General features: G+C 38.3%; 1 long non-coding RNA gene across 1 annotated transcript; it reads right to left on the bottom strand.

Annotated features, from left to right (window-relative positions):
* Window positions 1-2,425: 2,425 nt before the first annotated feature.
* LOC119000752 (uncharacterized) lies at window positions 2,426-10,273 on the bottom strand. The gene is made up of 3 exons (XR_005069397.1): window positions 8,254-10,273; window positions 5,296-5,483; window positions 2,426-2,601 (listed from the first exon to the last, which is right to left on the bottom strand). It is a non-coding gene; the product is annotated as an uncharacterized LOC119000752 (long non-coding RNA).
* Between the last annotated feature and the right edge of the window lie 1,888 nt (window positions 10,274-12,161).

Raw genomic sequence — 12,161 nt, forward strand, 5'->3', positions numbered from 1 at the left:
GACCCTCCATGTGATCTCCATTTCTGTGGTTCCACTCCTGATCTAACTGTCCTCTTAGTTTACTTTTGTTTTAGGTGTGGTTGTTAATAACTGTGAGTTTGCTGTCCTTTCACTGTTCATAGTTTTTATCTGCTTTTTCTTAGATAAATCCTTTTACCATTTCTTATACTAAGAGCTTGGTGATGATGAACTCCTTGAATTTGATCTTATCTGAGAAGCATTTTATCTGCCCTTCCATTCTAAATGAAAGCTTTGCTGGATAGAGCAGTCTTGGATGTAGGTCTTTTTATTTCATGACTTGGAATAATTCTTTCCAGCCCCTTCTTGCCTGTTAGGTCTGTTTTGAGAAATCCACAGAGAGTCTGATGGGAACTCTTTTGTAGGTGACTGTCCCCTTATCCCTTGATGTGTCTAGGATTCTCTCCTTCATTTTAATCTTGGCTAATGTAATGGTGATGTGCCTTGGTGTGTTCCTTCTTGGGTCCAACTTCTTTGGCACTCTCTGAGCTTCCTGGACTTCCTGGAAGTCTATTTCCTTTGCCAGACTGGGGAAGTCCTCCTTTATTATTTGTTCAAGTAAGTTTTCCACTTGCTCTTTTTCTTCCCCTTATGGTACCCCTATAATTCTGATGTTGGAGTGTCTAAAGATGTCCGGGAGGTTCCTAAGCCTATCCTCATTTTTTTGAATTCTTGATTCTTCCTTCTTTTGTTTGGTTGTTTCTTTCTTCCTCTGGTTCACTCCCTTGATTTGAGTCCCGGTTTCCTTTCCATCACTATTGGGTTCCTGTGCGTTTCCCTTCATTTCAATTAGTTTAGCCTTCATATGTTCCTCTAATTTGTGGCTAAAATCAACCAATTCTGTGAGCATCCTAATCACCAGTGTTTTGAACTGTGCATCTGAAAGGCTGGCTATTTCTTGGTCACTTAGAATCATAGGCTCTGGGGCTTTGAGCTGTTCTTGAGTCATAATGTTCGGCCTGTTTGCACCTGTTATGTTTGAGGGGTGGAGACTTACATGTTCTCCAGGGCTGGGTGACGCAGTTGCAGGGTTGTGATGCTGTATGTGGGGGCAGGGTCGGAGAGGAAAAAAATGGCACTCTGCTCTGCTCCACTCCCTCTCAGATTTCTTCCCCTCTGTGACTTCCCACAAGCAAATTGGGCCCGGGCCCCTGTGGTGCTGGTTCCCGGGTGTGTGGGCCTGTGCACCCTCCAGGACCCTGTGGGTCTCTCCAACGAACTCTCTGTGAGCCTGGGTGCCTCTCCTGGCCCCTCGACCCCAAGAAACTCTTTCCAGTTGGTGCTTTCGGGCTCTAATTCCCCTCATTGGGGCCCTAGATTGAGCGGTCTGTCTCACTGTTCGCTCCTTTGCTTGGTTTATCTGTGCGCTAATGTGTGACTGCAGTCAGCCAGCTGCCCTGTGCCCTCACTGGGTCCACCTGTCACCACCCCATGCCTGGGGTCCACCAACCACCTCCGCCTCTGCTCCTGGCTTGGTAGGACAGAACGGTCTTTCCATCCCAATCCCATTCTGCCACCGACTCCGCCCCTCTTACTGGTCTGGCAGAGTGGTTCGTTGTTGTAGCACTTCTGTACAGTTCAATTTTCACTGTTTTGGCTGTGGTTTTGTTTCTAAAACTTCACTGTCTTTAAATTTAGTTGTGGGAGGGGCACAGTGTTTCCACCTATGCTTCCATCTTGGCCGGAGTCCAAGGCCACATTGTTTACATTAAGTGCATTAAGCAGTTTCATTCACTATTGCTGTGCGTATAACATACCAGACTAAATTAAAATTTTGAATAACAGTTCTGCTTTGTTTGTGCCCATAAAATGCTTCCTTTATGAAAACACAAAAGACTCTGGTATCAAAAGATTATCCGGTGGTACNAAAATTAAAAAAAAAACATTTTATTTATGTATTTTTAGGCACAGGGGGAGAAAGAGAGGGAAACATCAATGTGTGGTTGTCTCTCTGGCGCCCCCTACTGGGGACCTGGTCCACAACCCAGGCATGTGCCCTGGCTATGAATCAAGCCAGTGACCTTTTGGTTCTGAGGTTGGTGCTTAATCCACTGAGCTACACAAACCAGGGCAATATATGAGATATTTATATTATATTGTCATCGTCTGTTGATGCAGGCATACTTCTAGTACCAAAAATTGTTAAAGTCCTGGGAAATCAGTTTAATCAGAGGTTAAGGGAAAGCATAGAGGAGTGAATTTAGTATAGAATCGTGTATACCTTAATTCCTCTCTATATCATAATGACAGTCTATTTGGAAAAAATACATATTTTACTTATGGAAGAAAATATTTTGAACATGTCAAAATTGTGGCACTGTTTTATCATCTCAGGTCAACTGACATATTATTCACTGGGGAAACTATTAATTAGCTAACACTCCTCACTATACTTTACACCCCCCAAAACAGAGACTATAGCAGTTTTGGAAAGCACTTACTTAATCATTTCAAAAAGCTTGGGATCAGAGACTTTGATATTCCGAGCCATATTCCAAGACAGATGAACCATAGGCACTAATGACTTCACATTTTGCAATTTGTTCCATTCATATCGTTCCACTGCCAATTTGTACTGGCAGGCTAGGAGAAAAAACACTTAACTTATAAAGTAACCCAAAGTAATGAAAGACATCACCTCTCAGGTGATAAGTTTAAGACCAATTCCAAAAATCTCAAGATACTAAAAAGATTGTTTTACAGTAATAATAGTTTTAAAAGGATTTATCATGCAAACAAAACTTAGGGTTCAGCATCATGCAAGGAGTTTCTCTCTTACCTCATTTCACTGCTTCACATAAAGCTTTATGGATTTTTAACAATTCTCATTTTGTAGGTTAACCAACCCCCAACAATGCATGAGCCTCTGAAAGTTTCAAAACATTTGACTGAAGTGGTAAGATTTATCAAAGGTAGAACCAAGGAGTTACCACTCAGCTCTTTCTTGATTTAAAGACCAGATTGTTTTTTTTCTTAAATATTTTAATGCTTATGCCATTACAACTGTCCCATTCTCCCCTTCATGTCCATGTGTCACAAGTTCTTTAGATTCTGTATTTCCCATAGTATTCCTGCCCTCCCCTGTCTATTTTTTACCTACCATATGATACTTATTCTGTGTACCTTCTTCCTCCTCCTCCTCCTCCTCCCACTCCCCTTTTGCTGACCCTCCATGTGATCTCCATTTCTGTGGTTCCACTCCTGATCTAACTGTCCTCTTAGTTTACTTTTGTTTTAGGTGTGGTTGTTAATAACTGTGAGTTTGCTGTCCTTTCACTGTTCATAGTTTTTATCTGCTTTTTCTTAGATAAATCCTTTTACCATTTCTTATACTAAGAGCTTGGTGATGATGAACTCCTTGAATTTGATCTTATCTGAGAAGCATTTTATCTGCCCTTCCATTCTAAATGAAAGCTTTGCTGGATAGAGCAGTCTTGGATGTAGGTCTTTTTATTTCATGACTTGGAATAATTCTTTCCAGCCCCTTCTTGCCTGTTAGGTCTGTTTTGAGAAATCCACAGAGAGTCTGATGGGAACTCTTTTGTAGGTGACTGTCCCCTTATCCCTTGATGTGTCTAGGATTCTCTCCTTCATTTTAATCTTGGCTAATGTAATGGTGATGTGCCTTGGTGTGTTCCTTCTTGGGTCCAACTTCTTTGGCACTCTCTGAGCTTCCTGGACTTCCTGGAAGTCTATTTCCTTTGCCAGACTGGGGAAGTCCTCCTTTATTATTTGTTCAAGTAAGTTTTCCACTTGCTCTTTTTCTTCCCCTTATGGTACCCCTATAATTCTGATGTTGGAGTGTCTAAAGATGTCCGGGAGGTTCCTAAGCCTATCCTCATTTTTTTGAATTCTTGATTCTTCCTTCTTTTGTTTGGTTGTTTCTTTCTTCCTCTGGTTCACTCCCTTGATTTGAGTCCCGGTTTCCTTTCCATCACTATTGGGTTCCTGTGCGTTTCCCTTCATTTCAATTAGTTTAGCCTTCATATGTTCCTCTAATTTGTGGCTAAAATCAACCAATTCTGTGAGCATCCCAATCACCAGTGTTTTGAACTGTGCATCTGAAAGGCTGGCTATTTCTTGGTCACTTAGAATCATAGGCTCTGGGGCTTTGAGCTGTTCTTGAGTCATAATGTTCGGCCTGTTTGCACCTGTTATGTTTGAGGGGTGGAGACTTACATGTTCTCCAGGGCTGGGTGACGCAGTTGCAGGGTTGTGATGCTGTATGTGGGGGCAGGGTCGGAGAGGAAAAAAATGGCACTCTGCTCTGCTCCACTCCCTCTCAGATTTCTTCCCCTCTGTGACTTCCCACAAGCAAATTGGGCCCGGGCCCCTGTGGTGCTGGTTCCCGGGTGTGTGGGCCTGTGCACCCTCCAGGACCCTGTGGGTCTCTCCAACGAACTCTCTGTGAGCCTGGGTGCCTCTCCTGGCCCCTCGACCCCAAGAAACTCTTTCCAGTTGGTGCTTTCGGGCTCTAATTCCCCTCATTGGGGCCCTAGATTGAGCGGTCTGTCTCACTGTTCGCTCCTTTGCTTGGTTTATCTGTGCGCTAATGTGTGACTGCAGTCAGCCAGCTGCCCTGTGCCCTCACTGGGTCCACCTGTCACCACCCCATGCCTGGGGTCCACCAACCACCTCCGCCTCTGCTCCTGGCTTGGTAGGACAGAACGGTCTTTCCATCCCAATCCCATTCTGCCACCGACTCCGCCCCTCTTACTGGTCTGGCAGAGTGGTTCGTTGTTGTAGCACTTCTGTACAGTTCAATTTTCACTGTTTTGGCTGTGGTTTTGTTTCTAAAACTTCACTGTCTTTAAATTTAGTTGTGGGAGGGGCACAGTGTTTCCACCTATGTCTCCATCTTGGCCGGAGTCCAAGGCCACATTGTTTACATTAAGTGCATTAAGCAGTTTCATTCACTATTGCTGTGCGTATAACATACCAGACTAAATTAAAATTTTGAATAACAGTTCTGCTTTGTTTGTGCCCATAAAATGCTTCCTTTATGAAAACACAAAAGACTCTGGTATCAAAAGATTATCCGGTGGTACTACAAAGCATAGGTATGTTAGTAGCCCAAATATCTGTTCTTGGATATCAAATTCTTTGCTTTTGTTTTTCTTTAAAAAAATCTTTGTTCAAGGATATATTTATTGATTATAGAGGGAGAGAGAGAAGAAGGAGAAGGGGAGAAGCAAATACTCATGAAAGAGAGAAACATTAATTGGTTGTTTATATCATCTATCTGTTCAAAATCTGTTAATGTACTATTTGAAATACCTGTAAGTGGACCAACATTCCAAGCAATGTTGTTGCACCAGCCAACAGCTTGAACCCAGTGCACAGTGCCTGCGTTTATCCAGACCAAATCACCAGGTCTTTGAATAAACCTATACACTGGAACATTTGCTTCATAAAGCTCTTCAAGATTGGGCCACCAAGAACTCATGAGAAAATTCAGATTATTTCTGAAAAATAAATGTAATAAAAGACTTTGTTCAATATTTCATCAATATGTGTGAATTAAAAAAAAACAACTAAAAGACATTCTCAATGAGTATTTCATTAAAACTTAACAGCATTGCAATAAGAACTGCATTTCACAAAATGAGGGCTTGAAAACAAAATTAACAGCAAGTGACAATAGGCAGATTTAAAGATCTGTACAATATACTTAAACTTATTTCTCAAAAATCCAATATTAAAAGTGTCACATTATATTTCTATATGATTTTAATTTGGTTTTAATAATGAATATTCTGATATATTCCTTCCTAAAGAAGCTCTTAACAACTAAAATACCTCAGGAGGAAATTGAGAGTGAAGACATCAGGCTACCTAACCTCTTAGTCAGAATCACTGTGGCAGATGTATTAATTAGAAACTTCTCTTGATTTAGCAATGCACCTAGACTTTTTCTACCTCCCATTTTTCTCCAGGAACTTTGAGAATATTCCTGATGTAACATGAACTAAACTCCATCAGCACCACCAACACAAACAGAACCAATTATTAAGCTTTAATTTTAAATTTTGATTATTTACTATGCTCCTTCATGACATTATGAAACTACATTAAGATTTTTTTCTACAAAGAATTAAATAACATACACTTCAGATATTCCAAATTATTTATTTTTCTCAAGAAGATGAAGTTCACATTATAGAACTCTTTCTTTTTCACTATTTAAAATGGTTTTTATTTTATTTTTGTTTTCTCAAAATGTAATAAAGTGTGTCTTGAAGTTGTCTATATGAAAACTTCCTCTCTTCCTTCACTCTCCTAAAATGGAAAACTTTTCTTGACATAATTCTAGCAAAAGTTAATAAAAAAACAAGGAAGGAGGAAACAGGAGAGGGAGAGGAGAGAGGGAAACTGCAAAACATGGTACAACTGTTAGACATATTTCACCTCATACTACCAATGTAAAACTAGAGAAAACTTGCCAGTTACAAAAAAAAAGAAGGAAAAAAAAAAGCCAACACAGGCGAACAGATCAAACATTTGTTGTTGTTTTTTTTTACTAAAGTTCACAACAATAATTCATTTCAAGATAAATATTTTGGGCCCTGGTTGGTTTAGCTCACTGGATTGAATGTGGGCTGTGAGCCAAAGTGTCGCAGGTTCGATTCCCAGTCAGGGTACATGCCTAGGTTGTGTGAGCCAAGTCCCCAGTAGGGGCCATGTGAGAGGCAACCACACACTGATGTCTCTCCCTCCCTTCCCCTCTCTCTAAAAATAAATGAATAAAATCTTTTTAAAAAAGATAAATGCTTTGGACAATCATAAAATTAAAACAGGGGTTATAACATTGGAGGCAATATCTTTATGAAAAATAAAATTACTCTGGAAAGATGAGAGAATAAGTGCCATTTCTGCAAATTTAGATAAATGATTCATTCTAACTTGACGTTTTTCTTACTCTGAAATTCAAACATTTTGGACACCACCTGTCTTTTCCAATTATTATCATCATTATTATTTTATCCCGCCCCTGCCCCTTTTCCAATTATTTTTGACCTAGTTCACTTGTCTATTTGCAGGCAAGAAAAGTTAAATCCTGATAACAATCAGCTCTTACCCAGAATGATAAAAATAACGTATTGAACATGTAACAATGATTACATCTTTCTAACTTTAAGAAATAAACATTTTCTGTAGCACAAGAAAGACTCCCATAATGACAATTCTCCTTTCCTTCCGTATTTAAGCTTCTAGAGTTAGCTGATACATAGAATTCATATAAGAGCAGATTATTTTCCTAATAAATCTTAAAAATTTTGACATTAATCTAAGAAAACTTTATATATAAGACCAAATTTAAAAGATTAGCAAAAGGGGAGTGGGAGGAGGAGAAGGGGGAGAAGGTACAGAGAATAGGCAGCATAGATGGTAGGTAGAAAATAGACAGGGGGAGGGCAAGAATAGTATGGATATGGAATCTAAAGAACTTAAGACACATGGACATGAACTAAAAAGGGGGAAATGGTGGGGGAGGGGGTATGCGGGGTGGAGGGGAATGAAAGGGGGGAAATGGGACAACTGTAATGGCATAATCAATAAAATACATTTTAAAAATTTAAAAAGCACTCAAATCTTCCCAGAATATGAATAAATTTTGGAATATTATTTTTAACCACTATGATGTACTTTTTGCAAAATATATTGATAAAGACCCATAATGTCATGAGTACTATGAGAATTTCATGCAATTTTAATTATGTTATAAGTAGATCATGTATAATTTATATTTCAGACATATTAGTATATGAGTTATATGGTTACATCAGTATCATTACCAACTATGAAAAATAGCAGGTAATGTTCTTGGTACTGGACAACTGATAATTTTATGATTTATAAAGGTACACAGCTTGAGTCACTTACAAGGTATAAGGATATTTATTTACTTTTAGAATTCTTACCATTTCCAAATTGAACAGCAACAAGCTTAATTATATTTAAAGCACATTTACCAAGTAAGTGTTGATTCAAGCAGCAATTTTTAAAATAAACATAAGAAACAATTCACTTCCCTGTGTTCTGAATTCATGCCTGTTACTGCATGGACTGATTTCATGGTCTTTCATTTATTATTCCACATAAAAACATACATAATTTGAAATGAAATTATTTAAAGTTAAATTTATACTAAACAATAATTGCAAATTTAGCATCATATTTTTGCCCTTTATAAAATCTTTGGTTCAAAATTACTTTAAAAATTCAGGAACCCACTTTTCACAGAAGTCATTCAGAACACCCCAATAATCTTCAGGAACGACAAACCATTCACAATCACCTGGGCCAATATTTATGTTAACAGAACAGAAGTTGTTATTTTCTTGATGACCTGAAAGTTAATGGGGAAAATGTCATTATCATACTGTAAATTCAGTGGGACAATGGGTCTTTAAATAACTTTGTTGTTTTAAATGCTCATAGGTACATGGATAGCAAATGATAACCAATAAGTATAGGTACTGTCATTATTAGTAGTACTTCCTGTATAAACGAATACTTACAAAGAATATCAGAAGGTTAAGATGACATAGTATTTTGAAATATAACTGCTCTTTAACAATCTATACTACTCCACTTAGCTCCTACAACATCTCCAACTGACATTGGTGCACACTTTAAGTGCTCAAGCAGACTGATGGCACTGCTCTGGCATGACGTGTTAAAATGACAGATGTGGGAAACCATGACAGATTGACTTAAAATTTTTCAGAATATTGCCCAAGAGCAATCAGAATTTTTCAGCATACCTTTAGAAAATAATGTGAGAATGTAAACTCTTGTATCGAGTACCATTGAGAAGGTATGTTAACAAGAGATACAAACCTTTTACCAAAGAAATGGGACCTCAAAAATGTTTCTTTGAATTACACTGGTTAAACCAAAACATACCACATTGTTCTGTTGAAGAACTAATGCTACACAAAAATCAACTCCAAGAATACAGGTCCAACACAAAACAGTGTAAAGACATGGAAGTTGTCTCCTCTACCATTTCTTTAAACATACACCTATATTAAGACCAATTCCTCCTGAGACACAACTGAGTGACAAGTGAACAGCATATGCACAAAACAGGAGAGAGAGAGACTGTTTAGAGAAGACTGGGAAGCTCAGAGAGATCCTGCCAAGATTAAAGGAGCAGGTGGGTGGCACTGTTTGCATTCTTAACTTGAAAGCTTAGTTGTGAGTTCTATCTGGGAGCTCTGGCTGCTGTAGTCCCTATGTACCATTGCTGAAACTAGCTCAAGTGGAAACAATATTGCACCATAGAGTGTACACAAGCTTGCTTGTCCCAGGGAGATACAGTGAGTCCAGAAAGCTGGAATACACACACACCAAGCCACTACCAAATGTACATGGGGCAGCATTACCTCTATAAGAGAGATACAGCAGAATGTGCCCTAAAAAGGGGGCCCAACTCAGACTAGTCTCAAGTAGCAGTCAAATCAATAGGAATGGGTACAGCCGGGGCAGCTCTGCCTTAAGTAATAGGAAACTAGCAGGGCAAACCAGTGTGCTCACTCTCATAGGGCTACTCTGTACAGCACAAACTGCTCCTGGAGAAGACAATAAATGAACAGGGATTACTACATTCAGAGCATACAAGAAGACACTGCTTGGATCAACAGCAGAGCCAACAGGGTGCTGTGGGGCCATCCAAACGGATTACCAACTAGCCCAGCTAGGCACAAGGAAGCAAACACTTACCAGGCTGTCCTGTCCATATGTACTCCTCTTGGGAAGGTAACACCCCAGTATGGCAGATGCCTGCTCCAACTCTATCCAATCTAAAAGTATCCTTCACACAATCTACATAATACTACACAATACAATGTTTTCAGCATTGGGACAGATAGCCATTTCATCTAAATCACAGGAACAAACAGAGAAAGTCTAACAAAATAAGGGACAACATATTCCATAAATGAAGGAACACAACCAACAAAGGCAGAAATAAACTGTTATGAAATGCATATCAGCAATTTACCACATAAAAATGAAAGAAACTGTCAAAAAGATGCTCAGCAATTTAAAAGTAAAATAGACAAACTCAGAGAACTTCAACAAAAAGCTAGAAAATATGATAACATTCAGAGGTGAAGAATACAATAACAGAAATGAAAAAAATACTAGAAAGAGTAAATAGCAGATGAAGAAATATAGATTACAAGACAAATACTGAAAACTCCCCAGTGAAAGTGGTAAAAATCCCCTTCTTTTAATGAGAATAGTATTAGGGACTTCTGGGACAATATCAACCACACTAACATGGCACTGTGTGGTTCCAAGAAAACAACAAAGTATATCTGAGGATATAATTGCTGACAACTTTCTTAATCTGGGGGAAGAAACAGATACTTATGTCCAAAAAGCAGCATGTTCTAAATAATATGAATCCAGAGACCCACTCCAAGATATACTATAATTAAAATGACAAGTTAAAAATAAAGAGAATCTTGAAGACACAAAGAAGGAATCAACAAGCCATATAAAACAGAAACTCCCATATAAAACAGGCTATCAGTTGATTTCTCAGCAGTAAGTTAGAAGGCCACAAGAGAGGGATGGGAAATACCTAAAGTGCTGAAACAAAGGAATGTACAATGTAGAATCCTATACCAGTCAGGTGACCATTCAGAATTAAAGGAAATGAATAACATTTATTGGTTTGCAACATTATATTCTCAAAATAAATATCACTTGGTCATGATGTATGATCTTTCTGATGCATTACTATACTTGGTTTGCTGGTATTTTGTTGAGAATTTAGCATCTATATTCACCAGGGATATTGGCCTGTAGTTTTCTTTCTTTGTATGTCTTTGTTTATCTGGTTTTTCAACTAGGATAATGGAGGCCACATAAAATGAGTTTTGGGGCCACTGCTCAACATCACTAGCCATCAGAGAGATGCAAACTAAAACCAGAATGAGATACCCCTTCACACTCACCTGAATGGCCATCATCAATAAATCAAACAGGTGCCGGCGAGGTTGTAAAGGAAAGGGAACCCTAGTACATTATTGTGGGGAATGCAGACCAGTGTACTACTGTGGAAAACAGTATGGAATGTCCTGAGAAAACTAAATACGGAAATCCCTTTAGACCTAGTGATCCCACTTCTAGGAATACATCTGAAGGAATCCAAAACACTAATTTGAAAGAACGTAAGCTCCCCTATGTTCATTGCAGCATTATTTACAATCATCACAATATGGAAGCACCCCAAGTGTCCATCAATAAATGAATGGGTAAAACAACTATGGGATACTTACATAATGGAATTCTACTCGATCATAAAAAGGAAGAGAGTCTTACCTTTTGCAACACTATGGATGGATCTGGAGAGTATTATGCTAAGAGAAATGAGCCAGTCAGAGAAAAACAAATACCGTATGATTTCACTTATATGTGGAATCTGGGGACAGACTCAGAGATGGAGAGCAGATGACAGCTAGTGTGGTGGGGGGAAGTTATGGGGTGGAGGGATTCAGCAAAAAGGGAAAAGGACTCATGGACACAGACAACAGTGGGAGGAGGGAGACAAAAAGAGACTAAATGGTAATAGAAAAACCACATTAAAGATTAAATTTTTAAAAAGCTGTTTAGAAAAATAAAATTGAAGGACAGAAAATGAGTTTCCCAGACAAGCAAAAACTGAAGAAGTCCATCACCTCTAAACCAGATTTACAAAAAAACTTTAGTCTTCTTTATAATAAAATAGAAAGATATAAATAGAAAATATAGAAAAAGAAAGTATACGACAGAAAATATAGATATATAAAATATAACAGAAAAATAAAAAACACTTGTAATAGGGAAAACAAAAAAGAAAATATATCTCACACTATAGGCAACTACAGAATTAATAGTGAGTTAGCTACTTAAAATCTAATAAAAAGGATAAAAGACAAAAGAAGCAAAATTACTGTTACTACAATAAATAATCAGGAGATACATAAAACAAAGTTGGATGGGGTAGTAAAGAAGTGTGAAAGGGGTAGTAAAAGTAGTGCTTTATGAATGTCTTTGAGTATATATCAATAATTAATTTCAAATATAAACACAATAAATGCACCAATCAAAAGACAGAATAGTACAGGGTACAAGTCACAGTATAG

The sequence above is a fragment of the Sturnira hondurensis genome, unplaced genomic scaffold (assembly GCF_014824575.4).
Source record: "Sturnira hondurensis isolate 20B ecotype Veracruz unplaced genomic scaffold, ASM1482457v3 Scaffold0016273, whole genome shotgun sequence".
Lineage (NCBI taxonomy): Eukaryota > Metazoa > Chordata > Mammalia > Chiroptera > Phyllostomidae > Sturnira > Sturnira hondurensis.